This window comes from Nicotiana sylvestris, chromosome 3 (assembly GCF_000393655.2).
Source record: "Nicotiana sylvestris chromosome 3, ASM39365v2, whole genome shotgun sequence".
Classification (NCBI taxonomy): domain Eukaryota; kingdom Viridiplantae; phylum Streptophyta; class Magnoliopsida; order Solanales; family Solanaceae; genus Nicotiana; species Nicotiana sylvestris.
Genome location: NC_091059.1, coordinates 96,730,810 through 96,746,027, shown reverse-complemented (window position 1 = coordinate 96,746,027; position 15,218 = coordinate 96,730,810). Strand labels below are relative to the sequence as shown.

The 15,218-nt window shown below is 39.3% G+C and overlaps 1 non-coding gene across 1 annotated transcript; it reads right to left on the bottom strand.

Annotated features, from left to right (window-relative positions):
* Positions 1 to 1,335: 1,335 nt before the first annotated feature.
* Positions 1,336 to 1,440, bottom strand: LOC138888800 (small nucleolar RNA R71). Its single transcript, XR_011406379.1, has one exon. It is a non-coding gene; the product is annotated as a small nucleolar RNA R71 (small nucleolar RNA).
* Positions 1,441 to 15,218: the final 13,778 nt, after the last annotated feature.

Below are 15,218 nucleotides of genomic sequence, written 5' to 3'. Positions count from 1 at the left end.
AGTCATATTTAGATTAGAGAAGAATTGAAGAGAGTACGATCTTAACTCTGGGGAGGAGGGGGGGATTTATGGTTAGGATAGAAATATACTTAGTCACCGTGCTTAATTAAATATTGCAATCTTAATGCATTCTTAATAGATTGATTCCATAGGAATATAGGAGTTAAAAGAAGCTGACGTACGAGTCGTCATATTTGACATTGGAAAAGACGTGCCTCGCCTTGGTAGAAAAGAAATTGCGTAAATTCTTCCTTTTTTTTTTCTCCCATGCTTTCCGTTGGTCAACAACCAACTAAAGTGATCTATACTTCTTCACTACTCGTACATGGAATCTATTTTGAATACGCGAGTAGTACTTCGGGAGAAGGCTACGAGAGCAATTGTTCGATTAATTAGCAACCATGGGTGAATTATATGAAAGACAGAGTTAACTAAAACACAATAGGATTGGTGAATCAATCACAACCCTGGAATATTTGTATCTATGGAATACACAACAACCATTTTGTTGCTTGATAATTTAGTTACTAGTTAGAATTATTATTTAGTATAATCACACTTTCGAACTCTAATTGACTCAATGGAATAACAATCTTGGTGAATTTAGTAGGTAGTTAATACAAGTCCCTATGGGTTTGACACTCGACTTATCATTTTATTACTTGTACGACCAAGTATACTTGCATATGCGTTCGGGAGCAACAAGTTTTTGGCATTGTTGTCGGGGACTTGAATATTGAATACTTTCTAGTTTTTGCTTTAATTGTTTATCTTTTCAAGTCTAACGTTACTTGATTGTTGCTATACTATTAGGAACATTGATTGAATGTGAAGGGTCAGAAGGTAGGATGGACTTCAAGGCATTGACCCCGAACCTGAGAGAATATTTCATAGGAGGTTGAGGGAAGCAAGGGACATAAATAATCTTTATGCACTTGTTCATTTCCTGTGAACATGGTAGAGGAGAAACATATGGCTATTTAGGAGGTGGCGATGCCCAGCATTGCTAATGTCACCTCCAGCGTTGTGAAGCCCAGAATCACTGGGCACTTTGAGCTGAAACAGAGCATGATCCAGCTACTATATGCGAATGGGCAATTTATGGGTCTTCCACACGAGGATCCACAATAGCACATCCTGAACTTCTTGGAGATTAGTGATACTTATATAACTAACAACATCACTCCATACTATGTGAGGTGCACACTTTTCCCGTTCTCTCTGTTAGGCGAAGCAAAGTAATGGCTGAAGGCAAAACTAGCTAATTCTGTTACATTATGGAATGATGTGGCAAGGAAATTTTTGGCAAGGTTCTTCCCTTCAGGCAAAATTGTAAAGATCAGAAATGAAATAGTTGCCTTCAAACAGAAAGCGAGGGAATCTTTATACTCATCTTGGGAGAGGTTCAAGGGGCTGCTCAAAGACTGTCCTCATCACAATCAGACAAATAGAGTATTAGCTCACACTTCCATAGAAGGGCTACATCCTTAGATATAGATTGTGGTAGATGTTGCAGCTGGAGGTCAACTATTGGAGAAAAGCTTTGATGAGATATATCCGTTATTGAACAAATTCTCCAAAAGCAATCCTGATTGGCAAGGAAAGATGGGTAGATACAGTGCAAAAATCTGCAGGGGTTCTAGATTTAGATATTCTCTCTGCATTATCAGCACAAATTTTCACACTAAACAACCAAGTCGATCAGATGACCTTGGTTATTAATAAGAAACAAGCCCAGCCAGTGCAACAGGTTCAATTGTTTTGCGAAGTATGTGGAGAGGGTCACATGAGCGACTTATGCCAAGTTAATCCAGAGTCTGTCTATTTTGTGGGTAATGCAAATAGGGGCCAGACAAACTAATATGAGAACACTTACAATCCTAACTGGAGGAGCCACACAAACTTCTTTTGGGGTGGAAATTAAGGTGCTCAGAATCAGTTCAGGCCACAAGAACCTCAACAACAATATAGACCACTTTAGGCTGAACAATATGCAAACTCGATGAGTCACCTTGAGGAAATGATGAAGAAAATTATGGCTGACTAGAAGGCCCAAATAGAAGAGATAATGAAGAAGGTAATGGATGACCAGCAGGCCCAAGAAATAGCAATGAGAAATTTTGAGCGACAAATGGGACAACTTGCTAGTACCCAAAAATACTCAACCAGTTGGAGCTCTTCCAAGCACCACTGAGGCGAATCCTAAGGCATCTATTAATGTCGTGTCATTGAGGAATGGGAGACAATTAGAAGAAGTACAGTCCAAAAAGAGAAAACAAGTGATCTTTAATGAGAAGCCGACCACCATAGAGGCAGAATCAGAAAAATCAATGGAGTCAGAGAAGCCAACTGAAAAGGTGGTGGCTAAGCAACTCCCACTATTAGTTGCTAGGCCACCACCTCCGTTCCCTCAAAGATTACAGAAACTGAAGGACAATGTCACGTATAAAAAGTTCTTGAAATTTTGAAGCAGCTGCAAATCAATATTCCACTGGTAGACATCCTTCAAGAAGTGCCCAAATATCCTAAATACATCAAGGACATAGTGGCAAATAAAAGGAGGTTGACTGAGTTCAAGACTTTGGCACTCATTGAGGAATGTAGCTCAGGGATTCAAAGCAAGCTACCTCAAAAATTGAAGGAACCAGGTAGTTTCACTATCCAAATCTCGATGGGTAAGCATGCAGTCGAGAGAGCTTTTGTGATCTTGGAGCGAGCATCAATATAATGCCACTATCTATGTTCAGACAGTTGGGGTTGGGTGAGCCGCACCCAACAATGGTAAACTTACAGTTGGCTTATTGCTCCCTTGCTCATCCTGAAGGAGTGATTGAAGATGTGTTAGTTCAATTGGGTTCTTTCATATTTCCTGCTGATTTCACTATCTTGGACTACGAGTTTGATCAGGAAGACCCATTTATTTTGGGGCATCCATTCTTAGCCACAGGTTGAGCTATTATTGATGTATGCAAAAGGAAAGATGACGATGAGAGTAGGTGATCAAGTGGAGGTATTTAATATGTATAACGCACTAAGATTGCCAGCCCACTATGAAGAGCTATCCATGACTTTTATGGTCAAAAGCGATGCTATGTCATTGGTGCCTTACATGAGCCCATAGACCTCTTGAACGAGCTTTGATTGAGGATGAAGAAGACAATGAAAATGAGATGATGGGAGAAATTGAGCAAGTACTTGATATGTCTTGCAGTTATGTCCAAGGGTTTGGGAGATTTGAGGAGTTGGACAGGCCTGTCACTCTGACCCCTCTTAAGCCATCTATTGAAAAAGCTCCAAAGCTAGAACTTAAGCCCCTTCAAGTGCATATGTGCTATGCTTATTTTGGGAACTCTGAGACATTACTAGTGATTATCTCATCTAGATTGACTAATATACAAGAAGAAAAGTTGCTCAGAGCACTTCGCAAGCATAAAAAGGCTATTGGGTGGACAATTACTGACATCAAGGGAATTAGTCCATCGTTATGCATGCATAAAATCTTTCTGGAAGATGGATACCGCCCAAGTGTTTAGTAGCAAAGGAGATTAAATCCCATTATGAAAGAAGCAAGTAATTAAGTGGCTCGATGCATATATCAACTTTCCTATCTCTAACAACAACTAGGTAAGTCTGGTGCAATGTGTGCCTAAAAAGGGAGGTGACTATGGTAGAGAATGAAAAAAATGAGCTAATTCCTACTCGCACCATGACGAGGTGGAGAGTTTGCATTGATTACAGAAGTCTCAACAAAGCAACCCGCAAGGACCACTTCCCACTTCCATGCATTGACTAAATGTTGGACAGATTGGCGGGGCATGAATATTATTGGGTATTCAATGTAATAAGCTCACATATTTACAAGAGTTAAAGGATCCTCCCTAAGTACTACAATTAAATACTAAGCTAAGGAAAATAAGGAAGAAGGCTTCAACCTAAGATCAGTGACCTAAAGAGGAAACGGTCTTATAAAGTCTCACAACCACATTATAAGCACTCCAAAGGACAGTGGCACCTACCATGGCTAATGAAAGGGAAGTAAAATTAAAAGTAATATTCCAGACTATATGAGTTGCACAAAATTCCGGCATGCGTGGGAACTAGGATAAGTTAAGTATGCACGCAACAAGGGGCAGAAAAACCAGGAAAAGTAATTGTATATGTTTAAAGAAAGTTGAGATGGAACGAAAGGAATTTATTCGATCAATGATCCAGAGTTAGTACGTTATGGATACACTCAAGATTTTGGAGCATTATCCATGCAGCATATATGTTGACAATCACACAGCCATAGAAGACTCCGGTATAAGTTAAAAGAAAGAATTGAGCCCAGGGCATAGACAAAGGATTGAGTTGTTAGAAGATTGTATCATGGATATTCCATAATGCCTATGAAAGTCTAAGGTAGTAGCTAATACCATGAGCCACATATCAGAAGATATCTTAAGCCTACATAAAGGCTGATCAGAAGGAAGAGGAAACTAAAGAATTACATCACCCAAGTAAATCAGGAGTCTAATTTTTAGACCTAAAAAATTATAGAAGTTGTGCTTGAGAACATGGAAGAATCACTTTTAATTTTAGATGTGCAAGAGAAGCAATACAACAACCATAATCTATAATGGCTAGAATGAAGCCAGTTAAAAAAGCAACATCCTCATAAGAAGTCAGTACGAAGCTTCCACCGGATTGTAGTATTATAATAGAGCTTCAAGTTGTGGTGTGAATCATACCTATATGGAAAGGAGGTCATGAAAGAGATAGAAGGTATAATGCGAGATTTTAAGGAAAAGAAGGTAAAGGTGAACAACGTATGAGATACTCAAAGGCAAAAGATTGTAAATAGTCCATACTTTGGATAAAAGGCTCGAAGCGCGGGGAATTAGTATCTAGTAATAATAGCATCGTCGTTAGTAGCATATCTTCCAGCCTATGGTCTAGGTATCGAGAAGCCTGATTAAAAGAATAAAGAAGAGTTAGAGACGATGTGATGTCTCACTTGACATTCCAAAAAGACATAAGAAAATCTATGATGCAACCAAGTTGAAATGGTTGCAAGTAATATAAAAAGATATGTATAGGTCGCAAGCTATTGTATGGTGAAGCGACAAGGTTATAGAAGATATGAGTAAGGATAAGAAAGGGCGAGTGAGAAGGTAACGAAAATGGATAATTCTTTAGGATTAAGCCCATGAAAACAAGAAGAGCAGTCGGTTTTGCTAAGTTATACAAAGCTCACTATAGCATGAATGAACTCAAATGAGTCTAAGACTAATAGCGTTTAGAAGAGATGGAATGTTGTAGAATGGGGGTGTGATTATGATAGATAAAGGACGACGTTTGGGACTTCGATTGAGCAATGGTCTGGAAAAAAAGAAGAGAAAGGGACTTCATAAATTGGACAGGATTAAAATAGCCTCGTAAGGCGAGTCACATTGGGATGCTATGAAATACGATTATGAAAGTATAATATTGTATCACCCAGGTGGATCAGAAAAATCACTTCAAATATTCCATGACGCAACGTAAGCCCTAGTGGCAATATATTACGTAACAAATTTCAATTTATCAAGGGATGATTGTAAATCAATATTGAGGTGAATCAATAATGGATGGGTAAAAGTTGCAAAGTACGAGATGAGATTGGGCCATCAGTCTTAAGATGAACAGAAATGAAGAAGAGTTACAGGATTTAGCTTTATGCTTACAGGATAAGCAACGAGAGTAACCTGGAGCTCGGTAGCAGACCTCAGTAGCGATAAATCGAAGTAAGAATTTTGGTATAGTATGGCCTACTTGGATATAGTAAAGCTAATGATGCTAGAGGGACTGATTGACATAATTTTGTATATGTTCACAAAGTGAGGCCTAAAGATTGGCTAAAAGCTGAAGGAAAAAGGAGAGAGGGTCGCTTAGGCGTACTTACAAGGTTAGAGTCGTACAGGCTGCATGAAAGAAGGTAGCAACAGTTACGAGATTAGAAGGATTCCGGCCATAAGTCATGGCGTGAAAAAGAGGCCTAAAGGGGGGGGGGGAATGCCTTGGCATTTGGATTTATTCACAGAACAATTGCCTAAATGTCAAGGAGAGCATTAAGTCATTCACAAGAGCTATAAGTTATGAAAATGATAAGAGCATCAGTCAACATTCAAGGACAATTGTTCCAAAGGGGGGAATGATGTTACGCCCCGCAATATTACGATGATGTTACTTCCTGCAGTATTATATTGCGATAATGTTACACCCTGCAGTATTATATTACGATGATGTTATGCCTTGCAATATTATATTATGATGATGCTACGCTTCGCAGTATTAAATTACGACGATGTTGTGCCCTGTAGTATTGTACTTTGAATTTGTCAGGTAATTGACATTAATCCAAGGAAAGAGATTATAAGGATTATGCTATTTTAAACAAATGATGAGTAAATTCGTGAAGGTGAGAGGGGAAGCAAGTCAAAGGAAATGACTTTTTCGTTCAAGTTTGGCATATTGGGATAAAATACGGGCCGAGCGTTAATAGTTGATATTGATGGACTAGTGTCGTACAATGTGCTACATGACCATGCTAGTAAGGTGTACAAGGTGTGTTAAAAGAGAGTAGTATTTTAAGTAAGTTGAGATAATTCTTAATTATGCGGGTAATTGGTTAATTACCGGGTAACGGGACATTACCTAATTAATTGAAGATATATTGGATAAGTATTAAAAAAACATGAGGTTGAACCCCCCCATGCAATTGGAATGACTCATACCACAAATTAAAAGGTGGCACTATATTACACAATCATTCCATTCTTATAACAAGACTTTTTTTCCATACCAAACGTATTTCCATACTAAAGATCAGAATGTTAAACATTCTTACTACAAGACTTCTTTCAACCAAAGATTGAACGTTAGCCATTCAACCAAAAATCCTTACTAGAACGTTAGCAAGCTTTCAATAAAATCAACCAAAATCCAACGAGGATTATTGGAAACTTACCAACGTAAAAATTTGCGATTCTAACGGAGTACGATGCAACCTTTTTCAAGAATATCTTATGAATTTTTCCCTACCCCAGGTATGTTAAGGCTATCCCTTCTTTCTTTTTGGCATGATCTATACGATACGAACGAGATGAGCACAACTTCCATAAATGACTCTATTCTTAGAAGTATTAGAAATGCCTATGTTCTTGAACTCCCATATGTCTTATTATTCTATCATCTGTTCATGAGTTTCAGAAAATACGTAAGTTGATAATGTTTTTTTTCATGATATTAATTAGAGGTATAATGGTCTTATGATGTTCCAAGAAATTATATTGACGTACTTCTCATGCATTGTATTCATTGATGCATGTACATTGATCCACGAACAGATGGCGTTATATATGCATATATATATATATATATTATATTTATATGGGATATGGGAAAAGGTTATGGCGTTATATACGCACCACCACCTGATTAGTTGGTATACGTTGATGATTTTGCCCACAGTGGCCGAGATGATGTGATGGGATGCCCTCAAAGGCTGATGATGTTATGAAACATGTACCTATTCATGGCATGACATTCATATGCATATGCATGACTAAGTATTTCATGATTTACAAAGTTTTCCAGACTTACAGGTTGAGCCATTTACTCTATATTTCTTCCATGTCTGTTATGTACTTATTTATGTTCCTTACGTACTCGGTACATTATTTATACTGACGTCCCTTTTGCCTAGAGACGCTGCATTTCATGCCCGCATGTCCCGATAGGAAGGTCGAGAGCTCTCCAAGTAGGCTATCAGCTCAGCAGAAGATGTTGGTACGCTCCATTTGCTTCGGAGTTGCTTGTTTGGTTAGTATGATTTAGACGTGTACTGTTTGGTATGGCGGGACTCTGTCCCGACCTTTATGAAAATTATGTATTCTTAGAGGCTTGTAGATAGATGTCATGTACGTAAAAGATTGTATGGCCTTATCGACCTATGTTCGATATACGAGTGGTTATTTTGGTCTTATAGGCCCATATGTCTTACGTATAAGTTTGTATTCCCTCATGATTTATTCTGGTACGTTTACCTATGATAGAATGATATGAAAGATACATTATGTTGGTACTCGGTTGAGTAAGGTACCGGGTGCCCGTCGCAGCCCATCGGTTTGGGTCGTGACAAATCAAACCGTAAAAGGAAAGAAGAACACATAAATCAAATGAAATCGTGTTAGGAGAAAAAGCCGGTAAACCCTAGTTTTTAGGAAAAATAACTATCAACGGAATATTCGTAAAAATAGTAGCATAGGATGGATATACACACAAATAACACTCAAAATCAGAGAATCGAACCAATTTTGGTTCGATTTGAAGAGATCTATAAACCCTAATTTTAGGGTAAGTAAGAATCAACAAAAAAATACACAAATATTCGTACTCACATTGAACAAAGGAAGAACATAGACCCAATAGCAGAAAGATTGATTTGAACCTATTTTGGTTCGATTTTGATGAGATTTGCTTGCCATGTTTAGGCAAGCACTATAGGAGAATAACCAGTACAAGGAGGAGGCCGTATATGGCAAGTAGTAGCAATCAAATCCCTTGTCTGGTGCGATTAGGAAAGGGATTTAGGGGGAAGACAGCTAGGTTTAGTTGAAGAAGAAAAAGGGGGTTAGAGAGAATATGAGGGCAGCAGATTGTACGGGAGTGATTATGGTTTGGGGGCTAAGGGGATAATTAAAAGGAGGGATTGAATAGGGGTCGTTGATCTCAGAGATCAACGGCTAGGATTTTAAGAGGGTTGGGTCGGGTTAGCTTAGGCGGGTCATGACCGGGTTTAGGATTAGTGGGTCATCTGGTTTGGGATGGGGTTATTGGGTTGAGGTATTGGGGTTTTGGGCCATTTATTTGCGCTGAAATGGGTTTAAAAATGGGGTTAGTTTTTTAAATACCCAACATTTTTCAAAAATAATTTATAAAAGTGATTAATAAGTAACAAAAAATATTAATTTTGCACTGAAAAGATTAAGAATAAAAACTTAACATTACAAAAAATGTAAAAAGTTATTCTAGCATAAATAATGTTATTATACATGAATATGGGCTATTATTGCAAAAATATGCAATTAGCCTAAAAATGCAAATCTTATTATAAAAATGCAGTAAAAATATTTAAAAACATACATGTTGGTGTAAATGATAAGTTTGGATGATTAAATCACCATAAAAATAATTTGAAGGATAATTTTTGGATATTTATATAATAAAATACGGAAATAAATTGATTTAAAGCCTTAAAAAATTATAGAAAATTATAAATAATATTTGTATAGGTTTGTAAACTAATGATGATGCAAATATACTATTTGAAGGTATATTATATATATATTAGAAATATGAGGGAAAAATTGGGTATCAACTGCTGCCCCTTTTTACCCGGGAATGATGAAAGAGTTGTTGGGTAAAGAAATGATGACCAATTTTGACCGAATGGGGTGATTTGAAAAATGGAGGCCGAACTCCGGTTTCTGAGTTGCCTATATATCCCTGGTGTTACGGGAATCAAGATGTGTGTAGTTCTGGTCCAACTGTGAACGAAACCAATGGAGTTGTTATAGGAATAACCGTGCATTTCAGAAAGGGTTCTTTTGGGTAGGACAGTGCAAATGAATTTATGTGAAGTCATGAATATGGCTATATCAATGAGTAAATACTTGAACAGTCATAGAGTAAGAAGCGGGAATTGATGATGATCGGTTACATTTTGAAATAATTGCAGGATCTGAACGTTATGAACAAAAATCGGAGCGAAGATTGCTCCAGTTTGAAGAGCGGTTCCTTCCCAAATTACCTGCAAAACTTAAAATATGATGCATGCAAATATATGGGTTATTACAGGAATTTAAACATGATGCGAATTCCCTTTGGACCATGAAGGTTGTCTTTGGACAGTGAGGATGATGTCCTTGGACCATGACGCCCTGGGCCATGGATTGTGGGATAAGGGATTCGTAGGCCATGAAATGATATTCTCGGGCCATGAAAATGGTGCCTCTGAACTATGACGTCTTTGAATAATGATGTGCAATATTGAGAGACCCTCAGGCCATGACATGGGGTCTTCAAGCTATGAGGATGATGCCTTCGGACTATGGTGCCTTTGGACGAGATGGCGATGTTTCAATCCATGAGATGCAAAGACATGATGCTAGTTCATATAAGAAACGAAACAAGATAGAGCTTAGCCTTGTATAAGATAATGCTAGATTTCAAGTAGCACATCATTCGATATTAGGCAAGGAAAGGAAGAGATTAGCCTTATGTAGTTGAGGAGGCAGAGCTTAGCCTCATGCAAGAAAGGGAGACACTGCTTAGTCTCGTGCAATTAGGAGACAATGCTTAGTCTCGATGCAAGGAAAGGCAGTGCTTAGCCTTATGCAATTAGGGAGGCAATGCTTAGCCTCATGCAAGAAGAGGATACGATGCATATTCTCGATGCAAGGAAAGGTAGTGCTTAGCCTTATACAATTAGGGAGGCAATGATTAGCCTCATGCAAGAAGAGGAGACAATGCTTTGTCTCGCTGAAAGGAAAGGCAGTGCTTAGCCTTATTCTATTAGGGAGGCAATGCTTAGACTCATGCAAAAGGAGGAGACAGTGCTTAGTCTCATGCAATTAAAGGAGATTGGGCTTAGTCTCATGCAACGAAAGACAGTGCTTAGCCTTATGCAATTAGGGAGGCAATGCTTAGCCTCATGCAAAATAGGAGACAAGGCTTAGTCTCATGCAAGGAAAGGAGACAGGGCTTAGTCCAATGTAATTAAAGGAGACAGTCTTAGTCTTATGCAGTGGAAGTCAATGCTTAGCCTTATGCAATTAGGGAGGCAATGCTTAGCCTCATGCAAAATAAGAGACAAGGATTAGTCTCATGCAAGGAAAGGAGATAGTGCTTAGTCTCATGCAATTAAAGGAGACATGGCTTAATCTCATGCAACGGAAGGCAGTGCCTAGCCTTATACAATTGGGGAGGCAATGTTTAGCCTCATGCAAAATAAGAGACATGGCTTGATCTCATGCAAGGAAAGGAGATATGGCTTAGTCTCATATAATGGAAGGTAGTGCTTAGCCTTATGCAATTAGGGAGACAATGCTTAGCCTTATGCAAAATAGGAGACAGGGCTTAGTCTCATGCAAGGAAAGGTAATGAATGGTAGAAGAGTATTTCTTAGCTGGAGATATGTTTGCGTTTGGAAATTTGTCGTTATGAAGATAGTGATGTGTGTATTTGCGAATACTCATGTTATGTTCATTGTGCCTACATCCAAAGAAAAATTGTAAGTTTTGCGGGGAAAGTTGGTTCGTGCTTTTGTATTCTGCTTGCCCATGCTCCTGTCTTGAGATTCGGTTTGAGATAACCTGGGTAACATTTGGCTGTCATAGAAATAAAGTTTTTGAAAAATATGCATGCATTTGATGAATGTAGTTATTTAAAAACATAGTAGTATACAATATCAAGTAAATTAGATGAACCAATGACTGTGACACTTTAGAGACATTGCGACTTCCTTGCATTAGAATTTTGAGGATCCTCCTCAAAATTCTGCCCCAGTTTACTAAGCAATTCATTGGCCGTTTCACATATGATAAAATTGGCTAGACATGTTTCGGAATTTCCCAAGTTGACTACCTCGGTTTCGTTCAAATTGGACTTAGGCTTGTTCCCAAAATTTTCCACTTCTTTGACAATTTCCTCAGGTATTATATCTTCTTCTTCGATTTCCTCTGTATCATTATCCTTATGTTGCGTTATTTCATTACATGTCACAGCTTTTGGTTCATCAGGATAAGTAATAATAATTATGTAGAGAAATGTAAAGGATAATAATGAATATTAAAATAGCAATAAATTAAATAAATCTTGAAAACAAGTACGGCTCGATGACTCGAGCAATTATTTCAAAACAAAATACGTCCAAAACAAAATACTAAAAATGTCTTAAATGCTTAAAATTGCTTTTAAAAATAGATCATGCTAATTGCCAGGCTACCTAGGAACTCGACTGGCCCCGGACAGTGCAACAGTCCAGTTCTTGAGAACAACTCCTTTTCCCACGGTCTGAATTGTAAGGTCTTCCTCCTCCTCCTCCTCCTCAACTATTGCATTACAATCCATGTCTTCATTGTCTAGAAATAGGTTCCTCAAGCCAACCAAAGCCTCATCTTCTCTAGATCCCCATATCACGTCAGTCTGTTGAAATGTCTTGTGCAGATGCGGTATTGGCTGTTCAAGAGGGTAATAAGGACCACACCATGGTGGCGACCAATTCTGATACTCGTCCCAAGTGTATTCAAACCCAAGCCCAAAAGTTGTGCCATGACGCTTTAGCTGCATCGATTTGTTGATCCCTCGGAAATTCTTAACGAGACCCTTGCTGGGTTCATACCCTATCCATAAAAATATGCTTTCAATCTTATTACTCTACCATTTGTCTTTCTCAATTGCATTGACGTGCTCGATGCGATGGTACGTTTCTCCACCCAACTTACTTTTATTCTCGACAACCAGAACTGTTTGATTGGTGTAAATGGGATTACTTCCATCCCCGTAGATGATTACTTCCTGATAATTCCATTCAAACTTCACAGCTTGGTGTAGTGTAGAGGCTACAACCCCAGCATCATGTATCCACGCTTGTCCCAACAGCAGATTGTATGTGGCAGATATGTCCAATATTTGAAATTCAACATCAAACCAAGCCGGGCCCATCTGCAAACATAGGTTGATTTCCCCAATCGTGGCCCTTTGGGACCCATCGAATTCTTTCACATTCATAGTTATTGTTCGTATCTCATGCAAACCTTTACCCAACCTCTTCAAAGTAGTCAATGGACAAATATTGAGACTCGAACCCCCATCTATCAGGACTATGAAGATGAATTTATCCTCAAATTGCACTATGATATGTAGTGCCTTGTTGTGATTCAGTCCTTCTGGTGGTAGCTCATCTTCGTGTAAAGTGATCTTGTGGCTTTCCAACACTTGTCCTACCATGTTGGTCATTTCTCCGCTAGTGATGTTGTTGGGTACATAGGCTTTGTTCAACACTTTCATTAATGCATTCCTATGCGACTTAGAATTCTGTAGTAGTGATAGAATGGATATTTGAGCAGGGGTTTTGTTCAGATGATCAACCACAGAATACTCTCTTGCTCACCTTTCTCCAAATTTCATCTGGGCTAAATTCAATAATAGAATGCTTGGGAGCGGCTTCTTTACTTGTTCCTCCCAAATGCTTGGGCGTGTAAACCCTATTGGTCCTAGTCATACCTTGTGGTGCACCAGTTTCTTCCATTTTCTCCTTTCCTTTCCTTCTCGCCTCTGCAGCATAGTCCCAAGGTGTGGCATTAGACTTAAAGGACGGTGTGGGTGCTACTGTCACGGTGAAGGGTGTGGTCACTTCCACCTCAAACGGAGTTGGCGTAGCTGAGGGTGTTGTTACTTCAACCTCAAACGGGGTCGGTGCGGTTACTTCAACCTCAATTGGTGACTGAATCTGCACCACAATAGGAGTGAGAATGACTGGAGGCATTTTAGGTTCACCCCCTTCACTAATGAGCCCGATTGATCCTTCCGGATCCCATTCTTCATAAGTTTCGATCATATTTACCCCCTCGCCCCTGTGATCCTGGGGGTTGTTGCGGACATTAGGTGCAGCCTCTTTTGCTTGTAGAACCATGGTGTCAATAAGCATCTGGATCTTATTCTTCAAAGTGCGACATTCATCGTAGTATGACCCTTCATGCCCGAATGGTAGACACATATCTTATTTAGATTGACCCACTGAGAGGAATCTTCCATGGCAACGGTGGGAATAGGAGTGACATAACTGGAAACCTTTAGTCTCTCATACAACTGATCGATGGGTTCAACAATAGCAGTGTATTGTCTAGGCGGTCTACGGTTGAAATTTGGTTTGCATTTTTGGTAGTTTTGGCGGGCTCGTGGTGAGTGGTAGTATGCTGGCTAAGTGTTAATAGTATGGTAAGTGGCAGCAGGTTGTTGGTATTTGGGAGGTGAAGGATGATATGCGGGTGGTGGTGTTTAGTATGTGAGGGGAGACTTCAGACCTTGGGCTACCACTGCCCTTACTTCCTTCTTTTTAGAAATACCGCCCGACTGCAAGGCTTTGTTTGTAGCCTGTAGTGCCTCAAAATTTATTACCATTCTGCTTTTAATTCCCTCTTCTATTCTTTCTCCCAATTTTATGATGTTGGAAAATTTATGGTTTTCAATAACCATCAACCTCTCGTAATATTACGGATCCTGAGCTCGGGCAAAGAACTTGTTCATCAGTTCTTCTTCTAGTCCTGGCCTTACTTTTGTAGCTTCTGATCTCCATCGAGTAGCATACTCACAGAAAGTTTCTATTGGATTCTTCTTAAGATTCTGAATGTAGAAGAAGTCTGGCACATTTTCTGTATTGAACCTGAATCAATCCATAAAATCTGACGCCATGCTTACCTAGTTAACCTATTTCTTCGGGTTTTGACTGATGTACCAGGATAAGGCGTCTCCAGTAAGGCTCCGCATGAACAGCTTCATATGGATTCTTTCATCTTTACCAACCCCTACGAGCTTGTCACAATATGTTCTCAAGTGTACCTTCGGATCACCTGTCCCGTCGAACATTTCGAACTTAGGTGGGTTGTAACCCTCTAGTAGTTCTACATCCAGCTGAATACACAAATCTTCATAATTCAAACCTTCGATGCCTTTATTGCCTTCAACACCTTGGACTCAACTAGTAAGTTTCTTGAGCTCCTCTGCCATATTCTTGATAAGCAGGTCCTTCTCAGCGGACTTCGTTGTGTAAAGGGTCTATTGTGGAGTGTGGGGTAAGGTTTCCACGTATATAGGGTTGCTTTGATGGACTCCAGGAATTTGGGCGTAGTGGTGGTTGTTGGTTCAGTTTTGGGGATTAGGGGTAGGTTGTGGTGCGTTTTGAGGAGTGTGGTAGGTGGTGGTTTGTGGATATTGGGTTGGATTGTGTTGATGTTGTGGAAGGGTCGGTACTGGTAGAGGATTAGGATTTTGAGTAGGTGTGGCATACTGATGAGGTGGGGAGGATTTTGTTGGTTTTGTGTGTTCTTGGGAGGCGCAGGGTTTTGGGAGTTTTGTTGGTTGACATCAGGGACACTCAGGGTAAGGGAAAGGTTTGCCACGCTTCGAACCTGCTC